Below are 27206 nucleotides of genomic sequence, written 5' to 3'. Positions count from 1 at the left end.
CTGCTAAGATCTGAGAGGCATCTGTGTCTACATGCAAGGTCTCTGTGCTTTCCCTCTAAACTCGTTATCTTTCCCTCCTCATTTTTCTCTTTCATATTCACAAACATGTGCAAAGTGCCTGCTCTCTGGCAGGCATTCAACAACGCAACTTTCCTGAGGCGGGTGCAATGTGGAGGCCAGGAAAATGCCTGGAAGCGCCCGCACTGAGGCATGTCACCGCTGCCCTGCCAGTCCTCTGTCGAGTCTTCACACAGCTCGCTCCATCAGGGCTGGTTGGCCAACTCTGACAGCATTGGCTCATCAGCTGGCAGTTCAAGGCACAAATGCAGCCGATGCCCCCACGCCTGCCTCTCTGAGTGGGGAGGTGGCATTTAGTGGTCGGCTGGAAGCGTAATCTGTCATGCTCAAGTTAGGCAGGGAAGCATCCATTGTTGTTTTGTGGGATGAATCTGTCCTACTTACACAGGAGGAAATTGTGCTGCTGGCATAAAAATCAGATTTAAAAAACAATCCCCTGGTTGTTAGAAATCTATGAAATTGACAAAAGAATTCAAAGAGACCGTTCTGTCAGAGACCGGAGCTGTGAATCCTTTCTTTAGAATAGGCTTTGTTTGGGGGGTGTAATAAAGTATTAGATAAGGTCTGTTGCAGTGGGAGCAGCAACCGAAGGGCATGGACGTTAATTTTACTCTCTTTCATTGTGAGCCAAATTGGAAGTTAGGTAATCAGGCAGGCTCTCTTCAGCACCTCCTTAAGCCTGGCGCTCTGGACCGTGCTTGGCAATTTTCCTTGTAGACTAAGAACAAAGACATCTGATATATGGATACCCCAGACACCCAACAGGCTGCTGAAAGAATTTGTTGGAGCTGCCACATATTTTCATAACTTTTTGTATCCATTTATTGCACTTGAAGTAAAGCAGGCATGTCACTCGGTCTGTAACGGGAGAAGTCAGAAGATACTTAGGACCGAAGCACATTTATGATGAAAAAATAAATTCCTGCCCTCCAAAACTGTCCTACTGCTGTTCATGTGCTTTTTCAGAATTACCAGAACCATAGTGCCTTAATCTTCATTTCCCCACAAACGATGACTTATGAGTTGGGTGATTGCTATGGTGGCGCATTCACATTTTTTGGAGGTTTTATTTCCAATATATGTGGGAGTTGGGAAGCACACTTTACTCTTTTACTTTCTGCATCTTCATTTAATATGAAAATGGTATCCTAGGGAGATGGTTGCTTTTTAAGAGAAAGTGCTTTTTTGTTTTGTTTTGTTTTGCTTTGCTTTTTAAGGGGATCTTCATTACTTACAATGCATTATTCCATTTGTGTGTGGAAAGGAAACTATGAAAAGATGTTTGACATTTTCTAGGTTTTAACTGATTTTTTGTGGGTGTGAGCCCACTTTGAAGTGCTTGGGCCTCATGGGGTTTCTGGAAAACAGTGCAGCAAGGGCCTTTGATGCTGCCTTCATCCCTGTATGCAGCGGATAGTCAAAGATGATGCTGGAGGAGCCCAAGCCAGGCTAGGAAACCTGCCAAAGGGTGTGGGACTGGTTACAGAACCTGCTTCTTTGTTAAGGAGACAGTGTCTCTGCTAATTGGTTGCTGGGTTTTAAGAATGACGCATTAAAATTTCCATTTAAAAATCACACACGTCACCTTGGTAAGTTCAGACCCATCCAAATGTGAAGACCAAATAGGCCAGCAGGTAATACCAATGCACCAGAATGAATTCATGATGATATTAAAGACATAAAGCAAAGCAAAAAAAATAAGTCAAGATGTACATCTATTGCACTGATGGAGTGTGCGGGATTTCTGACAGTGTAACAAGCACTTCTTGGAGAAATATCATTGTATGTTTGTTTTGGTTTTGGTTAGTTTTGGGAGGATTTTGAGAGTGTTTTGTTCATTTTTTAAGATGTTTGATTTTTGAAGGATACAGGTATAAGCAAAACAGAAATTCATATACTGAAAAGGTCTTTGTTCATCTAAGCACGACGGGATTTATAAAATTTTAAAAATGCGTGTGTAATCTAATGATAAATGTTTTTTAAAAAGCATAAATCTTCATTTTACTCGGTTAATATTCGAAGTCTTTTCCTATTCTGCATTGCTTTCAAATCTCCACTCAATTCACCCAGTCCCTGGTTCCATGAATTTCGTCATCCCTTAGAAACATCGTTATCACAGTGATAGTATTAAAAATCCCAATATTTCCTGGTGATTTTCCAGGTAAGTTTTGATTCTACAGCTGAATGGTGTAGGAGAAGGGAGCAGGCTCAGGAAATACAGCTAAGGATGACAAATAGTTACATAAAGAAAATGGAGAATTATTATCAACAGTGAAAGAACCATAGCATACACTCAGTTTGCAAGAGCTAAGGCATTTTACCTTGGGGGGAAAAAAAAATTAGTCTTAAATTCTGTATTCATCTCCTCTGTGGTGAAGGAGCTGTTACTTCTGAAACCAGTAAGTTCTAGATCACGTTGTTTGCCTTATTTCCAAATTTAAAAGGCAGTAGGGAAGGGCATAGGTGAAGAGACAGGGTCAAAGCAAGGTAGGGCCGGTAAGAGGTTAAAGGGAGACTCTGTTAGGGTAACCACGGATAAGAGAGCTCAGGCTGGCAATGAAGCAGAGGGAAGAGCTTGGAGACGGAGCCCAGTATCTCTCTGCTGGTGAGCCTCAGGTCTGAATCACAAACGAGAGTCCTGACTATCTACAGGGACAGGGCCCATACTTCCAAATGCGGCCATCTCTTTTTTTATTTTTTATATCCTTCCAGTTTGGTCCCCGCCTCCCCATCTCAGTTGTTCAGCTCTATCTAAAATAACAAGCTTTCCCTTCTATTCATCTTTCCCCTTCTATATTATACCAGAGAAAAAGCCCAGTTTTAGTGAAAAGTTTAAAAAGCTATCCTTGGGTGAAAAAGAAGAGAACAGTCCTGGCAAAGATGAAAACAGACGACATGCATGATTGTCAGCTGGATTTCCACGCTTGCTTTGTCTGGTGTGGCAAAGAAGAAGTGGTCGACACACCGGACGTGGAACACCCAAAGGAAGCTACTTGTACCATGGTCGATCGCTTGCTCATGTCCCCACAGAAATCCCACCACTATCTTCAGAGACCATTTCCCTCTCCTCTCTTACAATACTCTATGCCAGCTGATTTCTTTGAACCCATTTCTCGAATAACAACTACATCAGTGCTCATCATCTTAGTGATTTTGAGTGAAAATTAAAGAACTCTCACTTGTGACCCAACAGCCTCCCTGCGTTCCCAGACTGTTCTCGCATTGTCTCTCTTCCTTTTGTTAGAAAAACAAAACAAAATTATGCTAAAACAATCCAAAAACTGTTCCACAGAGGGAATTGTACTAGCCTTCGTCCTCCTGTATTGATTTCCTGGGCATTGACTCATTAACGGAAGGTGTCATCATCGCTTCACTGCGCTATTCTCCATTTCTACTCTGTCCTCATTTTCAGGGTATTGATTATACCCACGGATGGCCTGGCCAATACATGGTCTCGAAGCACATGTCTTCCCTTGTATATCATAATGATTCACAGTGTGGAGCTTATAGTCTTATTGCCCTGCTTAGTATTTGCATAGATGCACTTGATGCAAATCATTTAACATCCCTGTTTTTCAGTTTCAAACCATATAAAACACAAGTGATACCAGGAAAGAGAAAAATGAACAAGTACACATTGCTGATATTCTACACATGCATTTTGGCCATTGTTATGGCTACAGGCTTTATACCTGCCATAGTTGCAAAGATGCATTTGACATTATTTATAGAGAAAAAAGTATGCAGGATAGACCCAGGTTCAAATATTTGCTTCAATCCCTGTGTAGCGCCTGGTCTCTGCAAGTCACTTTAGAGAAAGTAGACATGGTTTCTTATTGGAAGCTTGATTTTAGACATAAAATTTGAACTAGCAGAAATCAATTAACTTCACAAGAGAAAAGGTGGCAAACTGTGTGGGTTGTTTCCTGCTGTATCAACTTCTACTCATAAAAAAATGACAGTTACTCTTTGATGTTACAGGGAAGTAGACATTTTGTCAGTGATACACAAGTCCGCCGATTTTAAGGAGCCTATTAAAGACTGATTTGAAAAAAGAACAACCCCTCCAGGTATTCTTCTCTATCTCCTGCCAATTCTCTTTAGCCTCAATGTCAGACCTTGGTTGGGGGAACCAGAAAGATCATCAGGCATTTAAACTTTACATTTTGGAGGCAGGCTAGTTTGGAGCACTGCCTGATTTTTAAATCCAGGATCTGCCGTTGCGCTGGCTATTTAGGTTTCTGGGCCTCCATCCCTTCATCTGTAAAATGGAAGTAAAAATAGTAGCTCTCACCTAGATTATTATTAAGAATTAATCATATAATGCCTGTGGTTCATGGTAAGCACTCAATAAATGTTAGATTTTAAAAAATATATATTCTTTGAATTTGAAATCATCATCACAGCTCTTTAAGTGGGGAAACAGTCCAAAGGTTAACAATCTGATTCCCCACATCTCACATCCAATACGTACTTGAACTAGAGGCAAACTCAACTGGGGATGACTTTAAAGTCCTCACTTGATCTCTTGCAGTTACTGACATTCTTCATGGGAACGTATGAGGAATTTCCATTCTTCATGAAGAAACAATCCAGAAGTCATTATATGCTCAGCTACCTTTCCGAAGGTAGGTATTTGAAAATATGGGTCAAATACCAAGAATTGAAGCCGTGATTAACAGTAAGAATTAAAGACCTAGATTTTGAGATTATCCAATCTCAAAATGTTCTTAAGCAAACTATGTCACAGAAACTAGTCACAGATTTCAAGGCAAACTTCCTGAGGTTCATGTTAAGTCAGTTAAGCATCAGACTATTGATTTAGGCTCAGGTCATGATCTCAGGGTCGTGGGATTCAGCTCTACTGTCAGGCTCCCTGCTCTGCACAGAGTCTGCTTGTCTCTCTCACTCTGCTCTTCCCCTACTGGCGCTCTTCTCTCTCTCAGATAAATAAATTAAAATGAAGTTTTTGGCTTTTTTTCTTTAATGAATAAATGAATGAATGAAAGAATGAATGAAAGGTAATCACCCACTATGGATGGGAAGACTCCTCGGGGGCACTACTATTAAAGAATGATAATGGCATCTCTTGATTTCAGACTAATTCATGATTTCATTCCTCAGTTAAAAATCAAAACCAAAACCAAGACAAACAAAAACACAGAGAATAGAGTCCAGCAGGGCAATTAAACTGCCCAGCACTGAAGAGATCAGGAGTATAGGAGACAAAATTCCCTACCAACTCTCCATCTGAATGCAAATAGGTGTTGGATGGACCAGCAGCTTGTCTAGCTAAGGGTCTGCAGCCTCGCATTATTAATGGTATTAGAGCACATTGCCTTCCCTGCCACTCACTGCTGAAGCTGAGATCTAGGTCTGGCTATGGAGAATACTGTGAAACCGATTAGTGTAAGCTTTCTTTAGCTGACTTTAAAATTTAATTAAGTAGTCTTATTTAAAAAGAACACTAATTAAGACAGCAAGATCTTTAAGTTAACCAATTGGAATTAAAATTACCTGCAGATTGGCTGTAGATACAACCTTTCCAAAATCATTTCAACTGTAACTGGGAGAATTTGGAATTGCATTATTTTAAACTGCAAACCGCCTTCAAACTCAAGAAAACTCTCTTGTGTGTTATCGATAGCTTTCAAAAATATCACAAATTCCATGGCTGAGGCAACTGTTGCTTATAATGTCATTCATCTTACAAGTCTGAGGTTTCTTGTTAATGAAGTCGTATCTGCAATCTTAAGAAAGTATAGGGATTTATTTTTGAAAATTTCCCTTTAGCAAAGTTTGAATTCAAAAGTAGATGGAGGCCAATTATTTCATCATAAGACTGCTATGATTTCAGAAGTGAATCTGAGAGCATCTGCTCAAAACCAGGAGGCGTGCTGCATTCTGTTAATATTTGGGCCCTAAAGACAGAAACGGAAAGAATGACTGCAAGTCTGAGAAGTTAAAAAATAGATAACAAGTATGTGCTTACGCAAATGCAAGTTCTTGTCAACCATATGTAGAGTCTCAAGGACTTGTACTCAGCAGCCGCCCAGACACTCCACTGGCCACATCACTGTTGGACAGACAGCAACTCATTTCAAGTAACTTTAATCCCATATATGGCAATTCATTTCTGGACAATCGGTGGCTGAGCAGCTCATTCTAAATTAATGTTTTTGCCCTTGTAGAGATTTCTGCCCCTATTTGGTCTAGAGCTTCACCTGAGGCTTACGACCTCACTGACAAAATTAAAACACATACCACAGAATGAGGGTGCTACCCAGGTTCGGGTGTATAGCAATATTATCCAAAGCAGCTATGTGGCCTGAAGAAGATCATTCTAACTTAGCTTTTCTTTTACTGCATCTAAAAATAAACCACAATCTCTTTTTAGCCAAGAAGGCAAATAAAAGCATCATATATTGGCATTCTTGCAGAAAGACTCTGTATTTCATGGCTACATTGGAGGTATTGAAATATTAATTGCCCTTCTCAAGAACAAAAGGATTTGTGGGTAATAAGGACAGGGGGAGGGTAGATGGAGTTTTGCTTCATCAATTCAAACTGACTGAGAAAATGCTTTATTACTAATTTCCTAGCACATACAAAATCTGTTTTGGCAAATGTGGGATTCTAGTTTCAAAGGCGGTAGCCTGTTATGGTGGAAAAGGCTCATCCTTTGCATGTAAGATGACCTCCAAGTCTGCCGCACAGAAGTGTGACAGAGGTCTGTGACTGACCTCTCTAAGGTCTCAGGTGCTTATCTCTGTCCTAATTCAGTGCCTGCTTTGTGCCCATGTGCACACACTCAGACATGCAGGCACAGACACATGTTACCCCAATTCCTTGAAAATATGTCTAATCAGAAAATTTAGGCAGACGATATAGGTTCTGACATAAAAGTCAGCAGAGAATCAGTCTCTCTTCCTTCACTTCCCCAGTTATTTGAAAATTCCCATGACTGCCCTTGATATTTCCCAGCCAAGAGTGGACAAAGATTTATTGTCACTTCCACTCCCCATGATTCCTCTTTATTATTTTCACTTGCAATGTTATAAGATTGAGAAGTTAGCCAATCACAGACTTTCTCTGATGCTTAAGGTCCAACATCAGCAGATTTCTTCACTTGTCTGCACTTGCTTGGAATTAGAAAAGCTCACATGTCCAGACTAGTCAGTCAATGGAAGAAAGGTGATGACCATCTTTGCCCTCTCACAGTTCAGCAAGAAATAGAAAAGTAAGCCAGAGTAAAACATTTTAATGTTGCTATCAGTTGGCTTGGGGCTGCCATAATAAAGTATTGCAGACTAGGTGGCTTCAAAAACAGAAAATTATTTTCTCGCAGTCTGGAATGCAGAATTCTAAGAGAATTCAAGGTGCGCCAAGGTTTGTATTTGCTGAAGGCTCTCTCACTGGGTTGCAGATGGTCACCTTCTCAGGGAGTCCTTACACAGTGGAGAGAAAGAACTGATGCCTCACTCTCTCTTTCTCTTCTTGAATTTTGATAAACAACAGTGTTTTATGTAAGTTTGTCACATATGCAATATTTGGGACACACTCATCCTAAGAATGTATTCATTCTTTACACAAACTTCAAATTTAACTGAGTGTCCTATATTTTTATTCTCTAGATCTGGCAATCATAAGTGTATGAGGGTAAAAAAAAATGAATAATAATAGAAGAATCATCAGAAAGAACACCTAGATTAAAGTTAGTGTATAATAATTTTGCTATAACTATATCCTGTTGTGATAAATTCAGCAATCTCTTGCTTTAAGGACAAGAAGCCTGTGCACATCATATATACTTCTATCAACCACACAGGGACATAATGAGCTCACAGAGTCTGGAAGGGGAAAATATAATTTTCAATAGCTAGCTCTTAGATAAAGTATTGAAAAGATATGTCAAGCATGTGATGAAGAACAAATGAAGCAACATTGTTTATAAATGTTAGGTGCAGATTTGTGACTTGATTGTGGGGATCACTAGCTACTACCTTACATAAATTCTGAATTAACAGTAGGAGTATGCTGCCCAGCAGCCCAAAGGGAAGACTACAGGAAGAAAGAGGGCATTCTACTACCTCATTCTGCATTTCACTTTCCTAGGTATAAATTTAATACACATGCTATAGCAATTGAAAAACAGTGAGCATAGATACTTAACATAAAGCAGTGATAATCTAAAAATCCAAGATAAAACACAAGAAGACCCTCTTCTGGAGGATTGTGAGGTCCTTTCTGGAATTCGCAGTTCTCAGAAGGAAACAATGAGAGAGTATGTTATCAACAAGAGATCAAAGAGGCCAGCCTTGTTCCCTACCTGTGCAGTGTGGGTGATTCCCTGCAGCAAAGCAGTACACAGCTTGATAAGGATGAGTGAAAAGAAAATAAATCTGAGAGATAAATCTTATTTAAAAGGCATCTTTATGATTGGCATTATAAAGGAGAGACGGAGCTCATTAGCAAATGAACTGATAAAACCATTCACAGCGTGCTTCAAAAAGAAATGGTAATAATTATTGTCTCTCTAAGAAAGGGGGCAAAATATCCACACAGTGTCATTCACAAATCCCTTTACAGACATCATGAAGCAAGCTGCAAAAAGTCCCACAGCTCTCTGATTTAATTAAGTGAAGAAAGCAAGGAAAGACTTTTACAGTTCACACGCCTGGATCATAGAGGGTTCTACATGAAACATGATTTTTTTTAAAAGCCATTTTAGAGACCCCTAGAGTTTGCTGAACCCTCATTCAACAGCATAATTTTCCCTGTTTCTCCCAGGATATTGTACGATCGACTGACAGGGTGCAGCATTTCTGCCGGCGAAAGGAAGTGGGCAGCTTTGATCAGAATTCACAATAATATATCTCCCTTGTGTGATAAATGATTTACTGCTGAGGATAAATGGATATAATCTTTCATTATGTATGACATTCATCAGCAACAAGGAAGCTTTGGACTGAATGGAAAGTGATTTCATATTAAAAGCCTCATGCAACTCAGACTGAGATGAAAGTGAGGTCTTGCCTTGAAAAAAAAAAAAGTGGCTCAGACTTGTAGGTTTAAATGGATGCTCAGTCAAATATAATCGTTACTCTGAGTTTGAAAATCTGTTAGGAGGAAACCAGGGAATTATGCGACTAGGTCAACCTCAATTTTGCACAAAAAGCCCCATTTCTTAACCACACTATTCTATTTACTTAAATGTGTCATTAAAACCAACTTTGAGGACTGAGAATAGCCAGAGAACCAGGTAGGGAGGGGAGAATGGAGGCAGGGTGGGGTGGAAATGATTTAAATTTCCATTATCATAGAGAGTCAGTGCACTATTTCCAAAGTAGATAAATCAAGAAAGAGAGACTTAGTATATTAGTTAGATATATGAAGTTAACAACTAGGAAAATGCCAGATGAAAATGGTTTAATAAGCTTGCTTGTGTGTTTGCAGAAGGAGATGTAAGTTCAGGAGTGGGAGAGTTGGTGTAGAGGGATGCGACCAGGGCTAGTGGCTTTTCATTATAAACACATTGTATTGTTTATTTTTTGTTTAAATTATACACTTAGATGATGAAGCAATATAGATGTAGCAAATCACTCCATTGTAAAAATGATTGCAGTATTTTTTGTAAGATTTATTTATTTATGAGAGAAAGAGAGAATGGTGGGGGGAGCAGAGGGAAAGGGCCAAGCAGACTCCATGCTGATCATGTTGCTCCATGCAGGGTTCGATCTCAAGACCCGGATGTCATGACCTGAGGAGAAACTAAGAGTTAGACACTTAACTGACTGAGCCACCCAGGTGTAGCAAAGTGATTCCTGATCTTGGTTTCACTGACTCTTTAGGACCCAGTGTAATATCACCTTATTTGACTTTCTTTGTTCAATTTTCTTCTTCTTCTTCTTTTTTAAGAGAGAGAGAGAGAGAGAATCTCAAACAGGCTCCACGCTCAGCACTGAGTCCAACACAGAACTGGATCTCACAACCCTGAAATCATGACCTGAGCTGAAATCAAGAGTTGGGCACCTAACCAACTGGGCCACCCAGGAGCCCCCATCTGATTTTTAATAACAAGAATTTCCTAATACTATATTATGTTTTAGAAGCAAAAAGATGTAAAATGAGAGACAATGGGAAGAGATGAGAAGACAAACCACAAACGGAGAGAAAATATTTGTAAAAGACACATTGGATAAAGAACTGTTATCTAAAATATAGAGAGAACTTGAGCCTGGGTGGGTGGTTCAGTTGCTTAAGCATCTGCCTTTGGCTCAGGTCGTGTTCCCGGGGTCCTGGAATTGAGCCCCACATCTGGCTCCTTGCTCTCAGAATGTCTGCTTTTCCCTTTCCCTCTGCTGCTCCCCTGCTTGTGGGCCCTCTGTCAAATAAATAAACAAAATCTTTTAAAAAAAATAAAAAATAAATAAATATACAGAGAATTCTTAATATCCAACAATAAGAAAGCAAAAAACCTAATTAAAAAAATGAGCCAAGACCTTAACAGACACCTCACCAAAGATATACACATGGCAAATAAGCATATGAAAAGATGTTCCACATTATATGTGATTAGGGAAATGCAAATTAAAACAACAATGAGATACTACTACATACATGTTAGAATGGCCAAATCTAGAACACTGATAGCATCAAATGCTGGTGAAGAGGCGGAGAAACAGGACCTCCCTTTCATTGCTACAGAGAATGCAAAATGGTACCACTACTTCTGAAGACAGATAGCAGTTTCTTACAAAAGTGGACATATTCTCACCATATGACCTGACAATCACGCTTCCTGGTATTTATTAAAAGATACGGAAAACTCATGTCCACACAACAACCTGCACACAGATGTTTCTAATGGCTTTATTCATAATTGACACAACTTGGAAGTAACCAAGATGTTCTTTAATGGGTAAGGTGGTAAATAAACTATGGTACCTCTACACAATGGAATAATATTCAGGGCTAAAAAGAAATGAGCAATCAAGCCATGAAAAGGCAAGGAGGAAACTCAAATACATATTACTAAGTGAAAGAACTCAGTCTGGAAAGGCTACATACTATATGATTCTAACTACATGACACAATGCAGAAGGAAGAAACTATGGAGATTTTTAAAAAATCAGTTTAAAATTAAATTAATTAATGTAATTAATTTTTTAAAATTAGGTTAAAAAAATCAGGTTCCCAGGGTTTGTGGGGTAAGAGGTAAATAGGCAGAGCACAGAGGAGTTTTAGGGCAGTGAAAATACTCTGTATGATACCATAATGATGATGTTATATCGTTTAGACATTTGTCCAAACCCACAGAATATACATCAAGAGTGAACCCAATATAAACTATGGATTCTCTGTGATTATGATGTGTCATTATAGCTTCATCAGTTGTAACAAATGTAGCACTCTGGTAGGGGATGTTGTTAATGGTGTACGCTATGCATGTGTAGGGACAAGGAGTACATACGAAATAACTCTGCCTTCCCCCAATGCTGCTATGAACCTAAAATTTCTCTTAAAAAGTTGTTTTTTTTTTTAAGATTTTATTTATTTATCTGAGAGAGAGAGAGCAGGAGCAGAGGGAGAGGCAGAAGCAGACTCCCTGCTAAGCAGGGAGCCTGATGAGGGACTCAATCCCAGGACTCTGGGATCATGACCTGAGCCAAAGGCAGCTGATTAACCAACTGGGTCACCCAGGTGCCCCAAAAGTAAAGTCTGAATAAATAAATATATACATATGTTATATATCAATTTATTTAATAAACAAATATCTAATTAAATTTAATAAAACTTAAATAAATTACCAAATAAATATATTTATTAAATATATAAATATCCAAATTAAACTAGATGAGTAGGGATAGTTTTTTACCTAAATCTAAATGTTTTCTGATACTATAGAATGGTAGAGTTAGAAGACATCATAAAGAGTCTGTTCTAACCACCTTGTTTTCTGGAGGACAATATTATAAAACAAAGATGGAGACCTGCCTAAAACACCAAAGGCTATAAGGGGTAGAGCAAGAATTAGAGCCCATGGATTTTGTTTCTAAATCCAGTGTTCCTTCTGCTTTTTAACCTTTCTCCTTAGAAAACAAAGATATTCTTAACTCCTCATGCCATCATTAATGCCACACTTCTCAGAGTCTTTCTAGTGAAAGCATATGTTTTACTGAAGATCAGTTAGCACAATTCAACTGGCTAGAGTTCAGGTAACCAATCAAGGTCAAAAAAGAGGTGGCAGTACCGATGTCACTAGCTTGGACAAGAATGTATAGTAAAACATATTCTAAAATGGAATGACATGTGGAAATCAGGAAAATCACACAAGAGTATGAGTAAAGATGGGTAAGCTTAGAGAAGGCACATAAAGGAGTATTCTTTCTAACAGTGATATGGATAAGATTCTTGACCTGTGATTAAAACAAAGCAAACTACAACCTGGTACAAGTAAGTTTACAAAAATTAAGTTAACATCCGTAGACGGTAAATTCAAAATAGAATTCAAAGCAATGTTTTTTAGCTGGAGTGTTTGGCAACTGAAAATGGCAACTCAGGTAAGCAGTGACTTGAAATAGATAAAACATGATGATGATTAATAATAATAAATAAAAGTGTAAGAGAGATTCAGTTAATTGAGTTATGGGTGACATATTTGATGTTCTTATATGGGATATTCCTGTTACGCAGAATAAATCAACAAGAAATCACTATCAGAAAGTTCTTCCAACATCTTGTAGTGTCACAGATGAACAAATCAAACTTCCTCTATTCAGAGCACAGTGCTGAGATCTTTACACAGGTTAGACGAAGTAATCCTCATGAACCTGATAAAAAGGAGATGTGGGTACCACTGTTTTAAAGACAAAGCGATTGAAATTGAGAGAAATTAATTTCTTTATCCCAGGGCACATGAAAAGCACGTGTTAGAACTTGGATTTGACATCAGTGTAAACTGATACTACAGACTGTTAATTTCTTTATCCCATGTAGTTCTTGACCATTCAGATAGTATTATGCATATTTTTAAAGTGGTCCATTTCATTAGTATCTATCTTCTGAGAAAGAGAAAGCCTATCATTATATACTTAGTACCCAGATAAGATAAAAATGAAACTCATAAGAGTCTAATGATTTTCCCACAGTTATATAAGGGCATAATTTAATTAATGTGAAAAAACCTAAAAGAAAATACAATGATATTTAATATGACTTCAGACTTAATAGTAGGCTATCCTATTATAACTTCTCAATTCACATATTCATTCAAAATTCAATATACTGAGAAAGAAACGGGTGGCATGTCTGAAAAGAGAAATCTCTTTAAATATTCAAAAATTGATGAAACAAGTGAAGAAAGCATGAGAAGGTAAACAGAAGACAAAAAGGTAACACAGGGATAGGCACCAGCATGCAATCACTCTCCCCACAGGCTGACGGGACAAAGGAAGGCATCTGAGTCAAGGAAACCTGAGGAAATCCCTGGGGTCTATCAGCAGGAGCTGCAACCCTAAATGAACTGCCACTGGAAATAAACCAAGAAACAGAAAATAAAACGCAAAGAGAGAAATCAGAAATGGAGGCCTGCCTTCAAATTTAGCGTCCTCCACTGGCCAGTCGACTCAGAAGCCATTGGTCAAGAGAGCCTGGGAAATGTAACTTTCTGAGATGGTGAGCAGAACAGAAGAAGGGCCAGGGTCTGGATTTAGGAGCAAATGCATGACTGATTGGCAGGGCTGGTCATATACAGTATACACTCTATACAGCATAACATGAGCACTCATGCACGTTATTATCACACCAGCAGCAGAAATCCCTTGCCCCAATCTTTCTAGATAACAGAGATCTCACTAAACTTATAAAAGATATCATAGCAGGCCTCTGCATCGGTCCTCCTTAGGAATCTTCACAACTTCTAACTGGCACCCACCTCCAGCACACTCACACTTGCACAGGGGCCAACACTCACATTGGCACCCTGCTCACAGCTCCTGGGGAAAGTGATTTAACCCTCTGGGCACTCATTTCCTCCCTTGCCAACAGGACTAATCGCCCTGGCCTGGTGCACAAAAGAGAGCTGTGCCTATTAATTACTTAAATCTCATAAACTCTTTTGAAGATGAAAAGCTCCAGTTTTCTTATTCTGTTCCTTGGCTTCAAATAAAAAAGCTACATTATATAAAGGTTTCTGGGGGATTTATTACCAGACCTCTATCTGAAAAAAAGTCACACCACAATTACAACTTTAATGACCTACTCTAAAACTTCCCAAGGCTACAACATAATTAGTCCATTTTATAATTAGTAGTTTAAAGAAAAATCATTTGTCAGAAGTAAATAAGAAGTGACTGAGGCTCCTGGAAGTAATCTACATTATTTGATGTGGAAAAGGGAGGAGTTGCATTTACCAAGTGCCTATAACTTTCTAGATTCTGTGCTAGACACTTTATATCATTACTATACCTATATATCCCAGCCAGTATGGTTAGGTCAGTATTATTTTATTGATGGTTTTAAAGGTGAAAAGAAGAGGTTTGGAATAATCAAGTAATTTGGTCAAGTCACAAAACCAGTAAGGTCTGAAGTTATGATTTGTGTCCAGGGCTTTTTGCCTATAACTCTTCATTGCAGAATATTTGAAAGCTTTTAAATTACTTTTCCTTTGCCCACAGCTGTCAACTCATGTATTAGAACATTTAGTGTCAATAGAAACCTTTACTGTGAACAGGAGGTAGATATTGAACAGTGAAAGAGAAAACGTCAGAGTCAGTAAGAGGTTTGCCCTGTTCTTGGAATATAGAAACCACACCTAGACTAGAAGGTTTACTTGTCACCTTTTAATAGGCACAATGAAAATAAATATTTAGAGGAACATCTTAGTGAACCACAGAACTAGAGATCATCTCCTTGGAAGCAGAGTGTGGTGGTTGTCATCTCTAGCTAGTTTGGGATCCTTGGTTTGGTCTGTTTTGTGAGACCCTGATGTAGAGAATGACCTACTGGTGAGTGGGATTGGAAGGGACTGAGACAGGCGCTCAACACAAGGAACAATCTGTTCACAAATGGAATGTTACTGCAGAGACCTGAGAATCACTTGGTTGAAAAATTCAATAGTCCTGTATTCTTGAATTAGTCAAGATCTGTTTTGTTACGTGAAAATCCCCTCCCCCCATTTTAAAGATTTTATTTATTTGTTTGGCAGATTTAAGATTTTATTTATTTGACAGAGAGAAACCATGAGCAGGGGGCAGGAGCAAGGGGAGAAGAGAAGCAGGCTCCCCACTGAGCAGGGACCCCCCAATGGAGGACTCAATCCCAGGACCCTGGGATCAGGACCTGAGCTGAAGGCTGATGCTTAACCAACTGAGCCACCCAGGCACCCCGTGAAAGCCTTCCCTTATACATGAGTCAATGTCTTTCTACAAATGAATGATATTGGATGAGAACATCGAAGAAGCAGATAATGCCAAAAAAGTCTGCTTAGAGAGCAAGCATTCCATCTTTAAAAACCATGATCAGTGTTTGGTAGGAGAAGTGATTTACTAAATACAAGTTTATGGTCTAGGATCAACCCTTAAATGGACGAAATAGTTTGTAGATGTAAAACCTACTTATAGCTTCATAAACCTATACATGTTTTAGATATTTATTTTATTTTATTTTTATTTTTTTAAAAGATTTTATTTATTTGACAGGCAGAGATCACAAGTAGAGGCAGGTGGAGAGAGAGGAGGAAGCAGGCTCCCCACTGAGCAGAGAGCCTGATGAGGGGCTTGATCCCAGGACCCTGGGATCATGACCTGAGCTGAAGGCAGAGGCTTTAAACCACTGAGCCGCTCAGGCACCTCTATTTTTTTTTTTTTTTTTTTTGATTGGGATTTGGACTTGAATTTAGCCCACATAAACCAATGAAAGAACTGGTACAAGACTAGTTGTAATTTTAAAAAAATGTATGATTTCGTAATAATAAATGCATTCTCATTGATTAAATAGAAACCACCTTTCTCAATAAAAATGTTTTTTAAAAATATTTACTTTAATATCTCATAATTTTTGAGCATCTATATTCTAGTGATCAAAGCTTTTGAATTCCCTATTACAGAATAAGTTAGTTCTAGGTCCAGTCCACCAGTTGTTCTTTATAGAATCCTGTAAATGATCTATAAACACCCTTGCAATCAGTGGCAATCAGTTCCCACGCTAATTTTCTTTACATGCTTTTAGTAGATATAGATGTGTCTATATGTAGAATAGACATAGAGCAGTAGTCTTGGAATGTATATACGGTGTGGGAGTATCTAGGGCCTGTGATTGCTTCCTAACGGCTTTCATCAATAATTATGTGTCTGTTGGGATGCCTGGGTGGCTCAGTCATTAAGCGTCTGCCTTTGGCTTAGGTCAGGATCACAGGGTCCTGGGATCAAGCTGCACACAGAGCCCTGCATCGGGCTCCCTGCTCGGCGGGGAGCCTGCTTCTCTCTCTGCCTCTGGCTGCTTGTGCTCTCTCTCTCTCTCTCTCTCTCTCTCTCTCTCTCTCTCGGACAAATAAATAAAGAAATAAAATATTTTAAAAAAATGATTATGTGCCTCTCATAAAATGAATCAGAGCCTCGTTTTTGTCTGGACAAAGAAAAAGTTAAATTTTTTAGGGGTCACTGAATCTCCCTTCAATTTTAGTTAAAAGTCAGGAGAACATTTTGTGTCCTCTGTGTCTACACCTCTCACAGAGGACTTCCATAGGGCAAGCAATCATTGAGAATTGCATTTGCTCTGAGTCTCCGTACCAGTGCTATTGTGAAGAAAGCTATAAGTGATTTCTCCCTCTGAGGTTTGTATCTGCCTTAACAGATCATCAGTCTGAGCTATGTGGAGGTGTGTGTGTTGTTTGGGTTTGGGTATAGGCAATATCATGTGAGAGCAGTATGTCTATATATAATGGGTGTATTTCCACAGTGGTGTGGAGGTTGGGTGGGAGAAGGCTGAGACTGGAGGCAGGGAAGCCAGCTTGAGATGTCTGTGGTGGCCCCCAAACAACCCAAGACTCTGGTTTCATGGTTGCCCATCCATACTGGAAGCCAGAGACAAACAGATTCCCTGACAACTCTTTTTCTTTTTTTGAAGCCATATTTTACATGTTCTTTTATGTCTGTGATCTACATCTATGACAAGATAATATTTCCTCTTGGAATACATACAGACTTAACACTACCTCCATCTACAAACCTACCTAAATGCTAAATATCTAAAATATTTTCTATCTGAAGTCCTTCTGCAGTTGTTTTCTGTATTATTATTCTACCAATTAATAAGATTCTTGAATCAGTTCTACAGAACTGAATTTATATCAAAACAACATCAAATTCACTTTATGTTTATTTACATCATTACCTTCCAATGACACTGTCTCCTTCAAGCAAAAATTTGACATATTCTTTAAAAATTAATAATAGTGATAACTGATGTTAACTTAACATTTGGAACGGCAATAAGACAGAATTTTTATATATATTATCTTTAACCCTCTGCCCTGCGATAATCCCATTTTGATTTACACGTATTTTTTTAAAAGATTTTATTTATTTATTTGACAGACAGAGATCACAAGTAGGCAGAGAAGCAGGCAGAGGGGAAGGGGGAAGCAGGTCCCCTGCAAAGCAGAAAGCCTGATGCAGAGCTCCATCCCAGGACCTTTGGATCATGACCTGAGCCAAACGCAGAGGTTTTAACCCACTGAACCACCCAGGCACCCCAAAGTTTACTTATTTTTGAGAGAGTGCAGGTGGACACACACAGAGGGGAGTGGGGGAAGGGGCAGAGGGAGAGATGCTTTGAGCAGACTCCCTGCTGAGTATGGGGGGGGTCAGGGCTTGATCTCAGGCTCATGAGATCATGTATGACTTGAGCTGAAACTAAGAGTTAAGTCTTGACTGACTGAGTCCCTCAGGCACCTCTTGATTTCCATTTATTTATTGAAGAAATTAAGGCTCAAATATTTATAAATGTACATGGAAATAACAGGTAGGAACAGCAAAAATAAATGCACTACTGTGGAAGTCAACTAACACATTTTCTGTCACTATAACACTCAAGCAGAGGTGGGATGACAACTTGTCTGGGATGCCATCGAAAACAGTCAGGATTCACACCCAGGTCTTTTAAACTCCTGGATCTGTCCTCTTTTTCCTAAACCCTCCCCAAAAAATTCAGTTTTGCTGTTTAGAAGTTAAATAGAGGTGATGATGGTGTGGTGTGGGGGTGGTCCAGAGAGTTCATTCAGTCTATTTATTATTCAGAAGATAAAAGTTGAACATTTGCAACAGAAATCTTATTTTTGGTTTTAATGTTTAAGAATACACAGTCAGGAATACTACAAAATGTAGTTAAGAGATGTTACCAATCAAGAGATATGGACATTCTTCTATGTTGTATCAGTGAACCACTGATTTGGTTGGGAAGGAAAAGAATCATTTAAATATACATGCATTAGTAATATAAATAAGAACTGTATGTAGTGTTGAGTAAAAACTCTTCTGATATGCCAATGTTCTCCTTGTTAGACAGCTAACAATAGACATCAATCCCTGTATACACTTGGCAATTTTCTTACCTTGTGTGAAAACCTGATTTTTTAACTTAAGACATGATCCATTCCACAGCTAGAGAGAATTAAAGGTGATCATAGTTAACTGAAAAGAGTAAAGCACATTTTATAAAAGGTCAGTAGTTCATGTAAATCAGAAGAAAAAAATTGGCTCTGGCTTTTCAGAAATAATAAAATAAAAGTAAATGCAAAGAAAAGTAGAAAAGAAGCATGAGATGTGGTTACTTCCATAATATGCTTTTCTTTGTCCCTGAAACAGAGCTGGTTCTGCAGCTGCTCACAGCAGGCATCTTAGTGTGGGAAAGAACGCTCACTTTGTCAGAGGAGCATTCCAGTCTAATTTTCAGGAAAAACACATGAGTTGAAATGACTACTATTTTCCAGAGGCAAATATCAAGAGGCAGAATAGTAAACAAATCTAATCCATGGCAAACCTGAGTGTCGCCATGTTCCTTTTGAGTTGGTTTGGTGTCAAGCCACAGGTTTAACACTAGCCAGTTTAAAATATTATTTATTTTTTCACAAGGAAGTCCACAGTGGTCCCTAATCCTTTAATAATCCTTCATAAAAAACCATCATGGCCCTAGTATGGACTCAACAAATTCTCTGCATTAATATTCTTTTGGATCCTTCACACCCAGGGCAGTGGGAGGAGAGTCTGGTCTCTTTACATGAGGTTCTTCATATGAGAGAAATAGTCAGGATGTCCTCTCCTTGAATGACTCCAACATCCTTTCAGGTGCTCAGGCAAAAAGCTTTGGCAGCATCCATGACTCTTCTTCTTCTACCACACTCCTTATCCAATGGCAAGATATACACTAGGCTCCCCCCTGGAACTATGTGTAAATCCCATCACTTCTCCCCACCAACAGCACCACAACTCTTCCTTGGATGACTGATGTCACCCCTCACCTGGTCTCTCTTTTTTTGTCCTGGCTCCCTTATGTTTACTTAATCCTTTTAAAACATTAGTCACATAACGTGATACGAAGTCACATTATCCTCAGAGCAATTCCCTAAGTCATGAAAATGAGAGAGTCCTTTTAATGAACAACAAGGTCCTCCTGTCCTCCTGCCAGCCCTCTACCATGTTTTTTATGACGCTTCCAGACCATGCCACTCTAGCCACAATAGCCTCTGACTTTGTCAAGAACATCAGGAGCACTCTTGTGTTTCCTCTACTTGAGATGCTCTTCCAAACATCTTCACAGCAAACTCCCTCATGTCCTCAAGACTCGGCTCAGAGGGCATCTTCTAGGTGAGACCTCACTGACCACTGGAACCTGCCTCTCATCTGCAAACCCCAGCCTCTCTACCTTCTCTACATTTGTTCCCAAAGTGTATTCTTCAAACCAGCAGCAACAGCACCTCCTGAAAAGTTGTTCCGCCATAGAAATCATCTGCATCCAGTTCACATTTACTGAATTAGAAACTCTGGGGTGGAGGATAGCAATCTGTGTTTTTATAAGCCCTGGAGGTGATTCTGATGCACCCTAAGGTTTGAGACTCACTGTCCTATAGTGACAATGTAAGAATATAGTTTCCAATATTAGTTCATGGAAAAATATTAGAAGCTTTCCCTTTGTTCCCTTATAACAAGGATGCCTAGACTCAACACTTCAATTAGTCTACTGGTAGGTTTTAGCCAGCAAAATAAAAACAGAAAAATAAATACAGCTTAATAAAATACATCTATTTATTTTACCAAGACATTATACTCTCTATTAAAATATCAGACTCTTAAAATTAATAATAAATGTAATTAGTCTTGCTTGACAAAACACAACATAAAACACCCGCTTTTCTATATCCCACTAAAAAAATATTTAGAAAAAGGATTATTTAAAAAAAAAATCATTCAAAGGGCAACTAAAGTATGAACTACCAACAAATAAATCTAACCAATGGTGTATAAGATCTTTTGGGAGAAAATCATAAAATTTCCTGAAGGATCTAAAAAAACATTTATCTAAATAGAGAAATATGGAAGTCTTTCATTTTCCTGAACAGAAAAAGCAACATAGTCAAATAGCAGTTCTTCCAAATTTATGTACAAGTTAAATTCAATTTCCCCATATGAATGTGTATATGTGTGCATGCATGTGTCCATGTAGGTAAGATGCAAAAAATTAGATAGAATATTGCAATGTGAAAGTAGTAAGTTAGTTGATGGGTAGATAGATAAAACTTTGAAGACACACAAGGTGAGAGAGATTTGCCTTACAAGATACAAAGACTGGTTGTGAAGACAGTGTAAAACTGGATCATATGATAAATAGATCAACGGTAAAGGACAGAGAATAGAAACAGACCTACATATACCTGTATATTAGCATAAATACATGCAACATGAGAAGTCAAAGAGGAGAGGAAAATCCATACATAAAGGGGTATAGAGCCACTGATTATATATATGGAATGAATTAAATTAGGGGCTCACTACACATACACGAAGATATATCCAGAGGTATTACATTTGAAATGTATAAAAAACAGATGAAATGATAAACATATGTATGTATGAAAATATGAAAAATAGATGAAATGTTGAAAATATGTATGTATGAAATATGAAAATATGAAAAACAAATCTTAAAAAGTTTAGAAGAAAACACAACAGCAAGGTATCTTTATGCTCTTGAGCTAGGGAATAATTTATTGATGAAGACACACAAGAAAAAAAAAATAAAGTTAAAACAAATCAGGGGCACCTGGATGGTGCAGTTTGTTAAGTGTTTGATTCTTGGTTTTAGCTCAGGTTGTGATCTCAGGGTGGTGAGATTGGGCCCAAGTTGGGCTCTGCACTCAGCATGCACTCTGCTTGATATTTTCTCTCCCTCTCTTTCTGCCCCTCCTGCATTATTATTCTCTAATAATTGAAGAAATGAAAATTAAAATGAGGTGGCATTATACACCTAACACAGGTGCAAAACTAAATTTTAAACCTTGGAAAATTATGGGGAATAGTGCATAATTTTGCAGAACAATATGTAAGTATTAAATATGCATATTTTATATGACCCAGCAACTCCATTTCTTATCTCGTTATATACCTCTCACACTTGTGTAGAAGTTATGTGCAAGAGTAAATGTTAATTTATTTTAATTGTGAAAATGAGAAGTAGCCAAAATAACCATAAAATGGATATGTGTAAACAAATATAGATGGTTCAAAAATATAATGGAATATAAAAGGATAGTAAAAGTGAAGAGATTTCTTCTAGGTCAAGATACACAAAGTTTTTGCTTCAGAGATCCATGTGTAATCATAATGGTTAAAATATAAAAAGAAAGATCTAGAAGCAGCTTTAATCTGAAGACCAGAAAAGAACAGAAATGCAAAACGTGAGTGGTTCTGCAACTGTGGACTTTCCAGGCTCAGTAATGAAGTGTAGGCATTGGATCTTCAGCTACTTCCAGAAACGAAGGCTGAAAGAGATCTCACAGAACAGAAGAACAAAGTCAGTATCCCTGTTTGAGAGCAGGAGGGCCAGAGCATGTGGCTCACCCCTTCCAAAGAACAGTAGCTTAAAACACTGCTGCTGAGAAAAAGAAATGCATGGGATAATTCTAGATCAGCGCTATCTGCACAACTCTCTGCAATGATGAAGAACCATTTTTTAAGGTACTTTAGAAATGGCTAGTGCGACTGGGAAACCGCATTTTAAATTTTATGCAATTTAGCTGATTGGAAATTAAGTTCCAATAGTCACCAGTGATAAATGACTACCAGCTTGGCCAGTACCTCTCTAAGCAATCAAAAAGCTGGGGGGTGGGGGTGGCGGTGGGAATACAGGATGTGAACATGGAATTCATGAGCTGATCACAGACTTCTGCTGGTTCAGGGACTGAATCTACTTATCTCCACACTTGATCTTAGCCAAAAGGCCGAGAAGCAGTATCACAGCCTTGTAAAACCTGGTTCTGGACTGCCTGAGTCCAGGGGGTCTAAGAACCCAATAAACAGATAGACTGGCATCAAGAAAAGTATGTAGGGAGAGGAGAGGAAGAAAGCCGGAAGAGAGAGAAAAAAAGAAAAAGAAATCCCACAACCATCTCATTAAAGCCTCTCATTGAAAGCAAATACTGAGAACAAATGAAGAACCTGAATCCTAAAAAAAATAGTCAATCAGATTCATTCCAGAAAAAATGAATTCTATGGAATCATTCAAAAGGCGTTTCAGAGGGTATTTAAAATCCTCAATGGGATAAATTAAATGTCAAAGTAAAAAATAAAATAGCATAAAAGAAAAAAAAAACACACCTTGCCCCCCAAAATGTCCATCCCTTCTTATGAAAAAGAACCAATGGGAAATCATGGGAAAATATAATATAAATTAGAACATACATTAGGTGGAGTAAAATAGTGATATAATGAAAAAACAAATTAGTGAATTGAAAGATGGGCCTAGAAACCCACCCAGAAAGAAATCCAGAGGGACAAAGGAATAAATCTTAAAATAAAATAAAATAAAATAAAAACATGTAGGGCAGCTGGAAAGGTTGTAGCAAATGCTTGAGAATTATTCCAGAGAAAAAGAATAGAAGGAAAGAAAAGCCATACTCGAAAAAATAATAACTAAGGATTATCAAGATTGAAAAAAGATAGGAGTTCTCCAAGCAACACTGAAAATACCCAAATAAATAACTTCCAAAATAAAATCAACCAAACCACAGCTAGATACATTAGAGTAAAATTTAAGAACATCAGGATAAGGAGAAAAATCTTAAAACTAGGCAGAGGTTGTATTAAGAAATAAATTCATGGTGTGTGAAATCCTGAATTTATCAGAATGGCTGCTTTGCGAAGGGAATGAAATGAAAGGGAATTTTTCAAAAAGTTCTCCACTGTTTCTGTTCTCTTATTTCTCCCTCTAAATAACTGAAATCTCTTGGTCCAATTTTTGCTAAGTTAATCTCTTCTAGCAAATTTGTCAAAAACAGAAAGGATCCAGGAGATGAAAGATTCTTGTATATGTGAGTGCCAAGTAGTGACTACTAGAATGGTAGGTTCACAATTTTGGGGAAACTCTAAAAAATATTTTTATTTCATAAAAAGAATATGCAGTTAATTTACGAACACTTACATGATAAAACTGAGTGCTGAGTGCAAAGGCATTCATTACATTTTCTAAAGTAGGATATATATATATATATCTCACATGTGTAAATATTTAAGATTTCAAATTTATATCAAATTTACATTTATATTTTTGATTGCATGCTTACAATAAAATATTCAGAAATAGATAAACCTTATATATCATATCTAAATGGCTAGATTTAAAAAGCATGATGTTGTAAGGAAAAGCATAAAGAAAGTCAGCTTATATGCCTCGTATCAGCCGAGCACCAGCTCTGCATTTCGACAAAATGTAAATACTTGTCGAGGATGAAGACTCACAAGGTTTATACAGTGAAGGAAGAAAATATTCAAGGGGCTTTAGTTTTGTCTATAATGTTTTATTCCTTTAAAATACAAAGAAGTTCTGAAGCAAATATTATTGTTATTTATAAAGAATTACTTCTTTCTGGAGACATAATCAAGAAGGACATGGAAACATTACATAAAATGATTTCAAAACCAGAAACATTAACTGGGCAAGAAGCTTTTCAAATTTCATATGTCCCACCTGGAGATTTTAATATGCCATTTGGAGGGGGGGAAAGCTTTCTTTTGCCTTAACTGTCCACTGGCAATACTTAACATTGCTACACTAATGAAGTCCTACAGCTGAAGAAATTGTCTGGAATCCCTAATATATAACTACTTATGGAATGCTGAGATCAACAGCTAAGGACTGAGAAGAAAAGGAAGTGAGTTGTTGTCCAGGGTTGGAGTGAAGCCTTGAGAACTACATAAAGGTTATCCTTTTGACTCCCATGTTCACATGTGGAACTCTGAAGAGTCCAAAATTTTAAATATGACCCTAGCCTTCCAGATTATTTTCAAGGTAGGTGGATTAATATTTTACTTAATAGCTTTTAGCTTGAATAATAACATTGAAGTATTTGAATATATGGTTGGTTTCTATGTAGCCCTGGGGTGATCCCTAAGAAACAAAATGAAACAAACAGAAGCAAAACTAGACATGGGCTGCATATCAATGGTGGTTTGGATGCCAACTGGCAGGTTAATTTTAGGAAAGGTGAATTTCACAAGCAAGGGACCCTTCATGCAAATACCCAAATAAGAATTGCTTCAACCTGGGATGGATCTCTTGGATAATTTTCTCACTGGGTAGAGCTGCCTTTTTTTTGTTCAACTTTCAAGCAGTTGGTAGAGCTAAAAGTTATCTCCAAGTTTGCTTTGTTGTACCTCAGATAGCAAATCAACACTATCGACACTTCTCAGCAGATGACGAATTCCATCTAAGAGTAGAGTTAGGTAAGGTTTTTTGTTGTTGTTGTTTTGTTTTTTTGTTTTTAATTTTAATTTTAATTTTTTTTCTTTTCAGTGTAACAGTATTCATTGTTTTTGTACCACACCCAGTGCTCAAAGCAATATGTGCCCTCCCTAACACCCACCATCTGGTTCCCCCAACCTCCCACTCCCCGCCCCTTCAAAACCCTCAGGTTGTTTTTCAGAGTGTTAGGTAAGGTTTTAATCTTGGGAGCAAACACTTGTGGAGCTTATAGCTAGGAATAGAGGAGGGGATGGAAGTGTAGGCAAAAAGAGGGTAATAAGTAGAACTAAATGTACCTGTTCAGTTACCTAACAGTGGGTCTCACATTTGAGCTTATATCAGAATCCTCTGGAGGGCAGACTGCTGGGTACTCCAGAGAGCCTCAAGTCAAGACCTTGGCTGCTTCAAAGCAAAGTCCAAGAACCAGCGGTGTCAACATTGTCAGGCATGAAAGGCAAATTCTGGCCACAACCTCCCCCTCTTCTAATCAGACTCTGCATTTGAACAAGTTCCCCAGGTAATTCAAGTACAAGCAAATCTTCGGAAGCAGTAGCCCAAAGGGCTTGTCATGTATTTATTGATCATGAAATTCAAATACCACAGAACCTGCCTCTCCCTTTATTCTACTTTTCTCCTCTATGTCAATGATGGTTTCCTCCATTCTTATTTTTCCAACAAACTAATTCAATATACATTTGATCTTCAAAAGTCTCAAAGACTGGCACCTCTACTTATTTTATGATAGCACTATTTCAACTTATTATCATTTTGCATTATTTCTATCATTCAGTGATTTGGGTAGGATGGGCACAAGAGAGATGCACGTGCACAACCTGCCTTCTTAATGTAATATTCTGAGCAAATTCTTTTATAAGGAATATTTTAAGCAACTTTATAGTTGAATTATGTGTTGAGTCAGGCCTCAAACACTAATATTTAAAAATGTATGGGTGAGTGCTATTTTATGAATGAACAAGTTGTAAATACCACTGAAAATAATTATGAAGTAACATTTGCAAAATCTTGGAAGATGATGGAGCTGCCAATAGACTGGAGTTGGTCAAATAGTCTTACTTCAAAGAGATAAAAACAGAGAAAACCAGGAATGCCATTATATTAAAACTCTAATGATTTATTACAAAATTCCCTGTGGATTGGAATAATAAGACAAGCCAATCAAACAATCTAATTTTCTCCTTTGGTAGCATTAGTAGACTGCCAAAGTAGAAAAATGACATAGATAGAGTGCTTCTTGATTTTCAGCAGAGCATATGATGTCCTTGTGGATAAGACAGAGGGATATGATACAGTTCGGATTTATAGATTTATAGTTAGTATAACCATCAGCTGTCCCTCTAAAGTGCTGACTAATACTGCATTGGAGAGAAGCCTGGAGCAGCATGCTGTAGCCTTAGCCCTTGTACTTGTCCTTTACAGCCTTTATATTAGTGGTTGGAATAAAGACCTGCAAGATTTGTGCGGGGATTTTTTGTTGTTGTTGTTCGTTTTTTTTGGGGGGAGGGGGATGACATGAAACCAATTGAAGTCTGAAAAAGAGCTAACACGATGGACAATACACATCTCAAAGTTCAAACATAGTTTCAGAAGCTCAGAGTCTGAAAGGAATTATCTAAAGACAGAAGTTGAAATTTCATAGGGATATTTTTTGTAATACCACATTAAATTAGAAAAACTCAGTTCTGCAAAGGTAGGATAAAGGATTCTTTTGGGATAGAATTTTGTATGAATAAAGGCTTGGGGTTCATTTAGAGCACATGACATATAAATCATAGAAATTTGTAGTGGTGGTGGTGGGGGGGAGAAATGGTAGGATTTACGTGTAATTCCAGGTAGAGCCTCACAAATTTCTTGCCATTGGATAAAGAGTGTGAGAGAAAGGAGAGGAATCATGGACATAACCAAGGGTTTTCCCTGAACAACTGAAAAGATGTTGAAGTCATTCAAGGAGACAACACCCCTGGTTAGGGATATTTCTCTGGAATGAGGAACCTCATGCAAAAAAATCAAACTGCCCTCCCACTGCACCGGGTATGAGGAGTGCTAAGGGTATCCAAAAAAATATTAATGCAGAGAATTTATCAAGTCTATACTAG

General features: G+C 38.1%; 1 protein-coding gene across 10 annotated transcripts in view; it reads right to left on the bottom strand.

Annotated features, from left to right (window-relative positions):
• Window positions 1–27206, bottom strand: part of NRG3 (neuregulin 3) — a 1051311-nt gene that overhangs the window by 248861 nt on the left and 775244 nt on the right. The window lies entirely within an intron of this gene.

The sequence above is a fragment of the Mustela erminea genome, chromosome 14, assembly GCF_009829155.1.
Source record: "Mustela erminea isolate mMusErm1 chromosome 14, mMusErm1.Pri, whole genome shotgun sequence".
NCBI classification, from domain to species: domain Eukaryota; kingdom Metazoa; phylum Chordata; class Mammalia; order Carnivora; family Mustelidae; genus Mustela; species Mustela erminea.
Note: the sequence above shows the minus strand (reverse complement) of the source record. Positions and strands in the feature narration are given on the sequence as shown.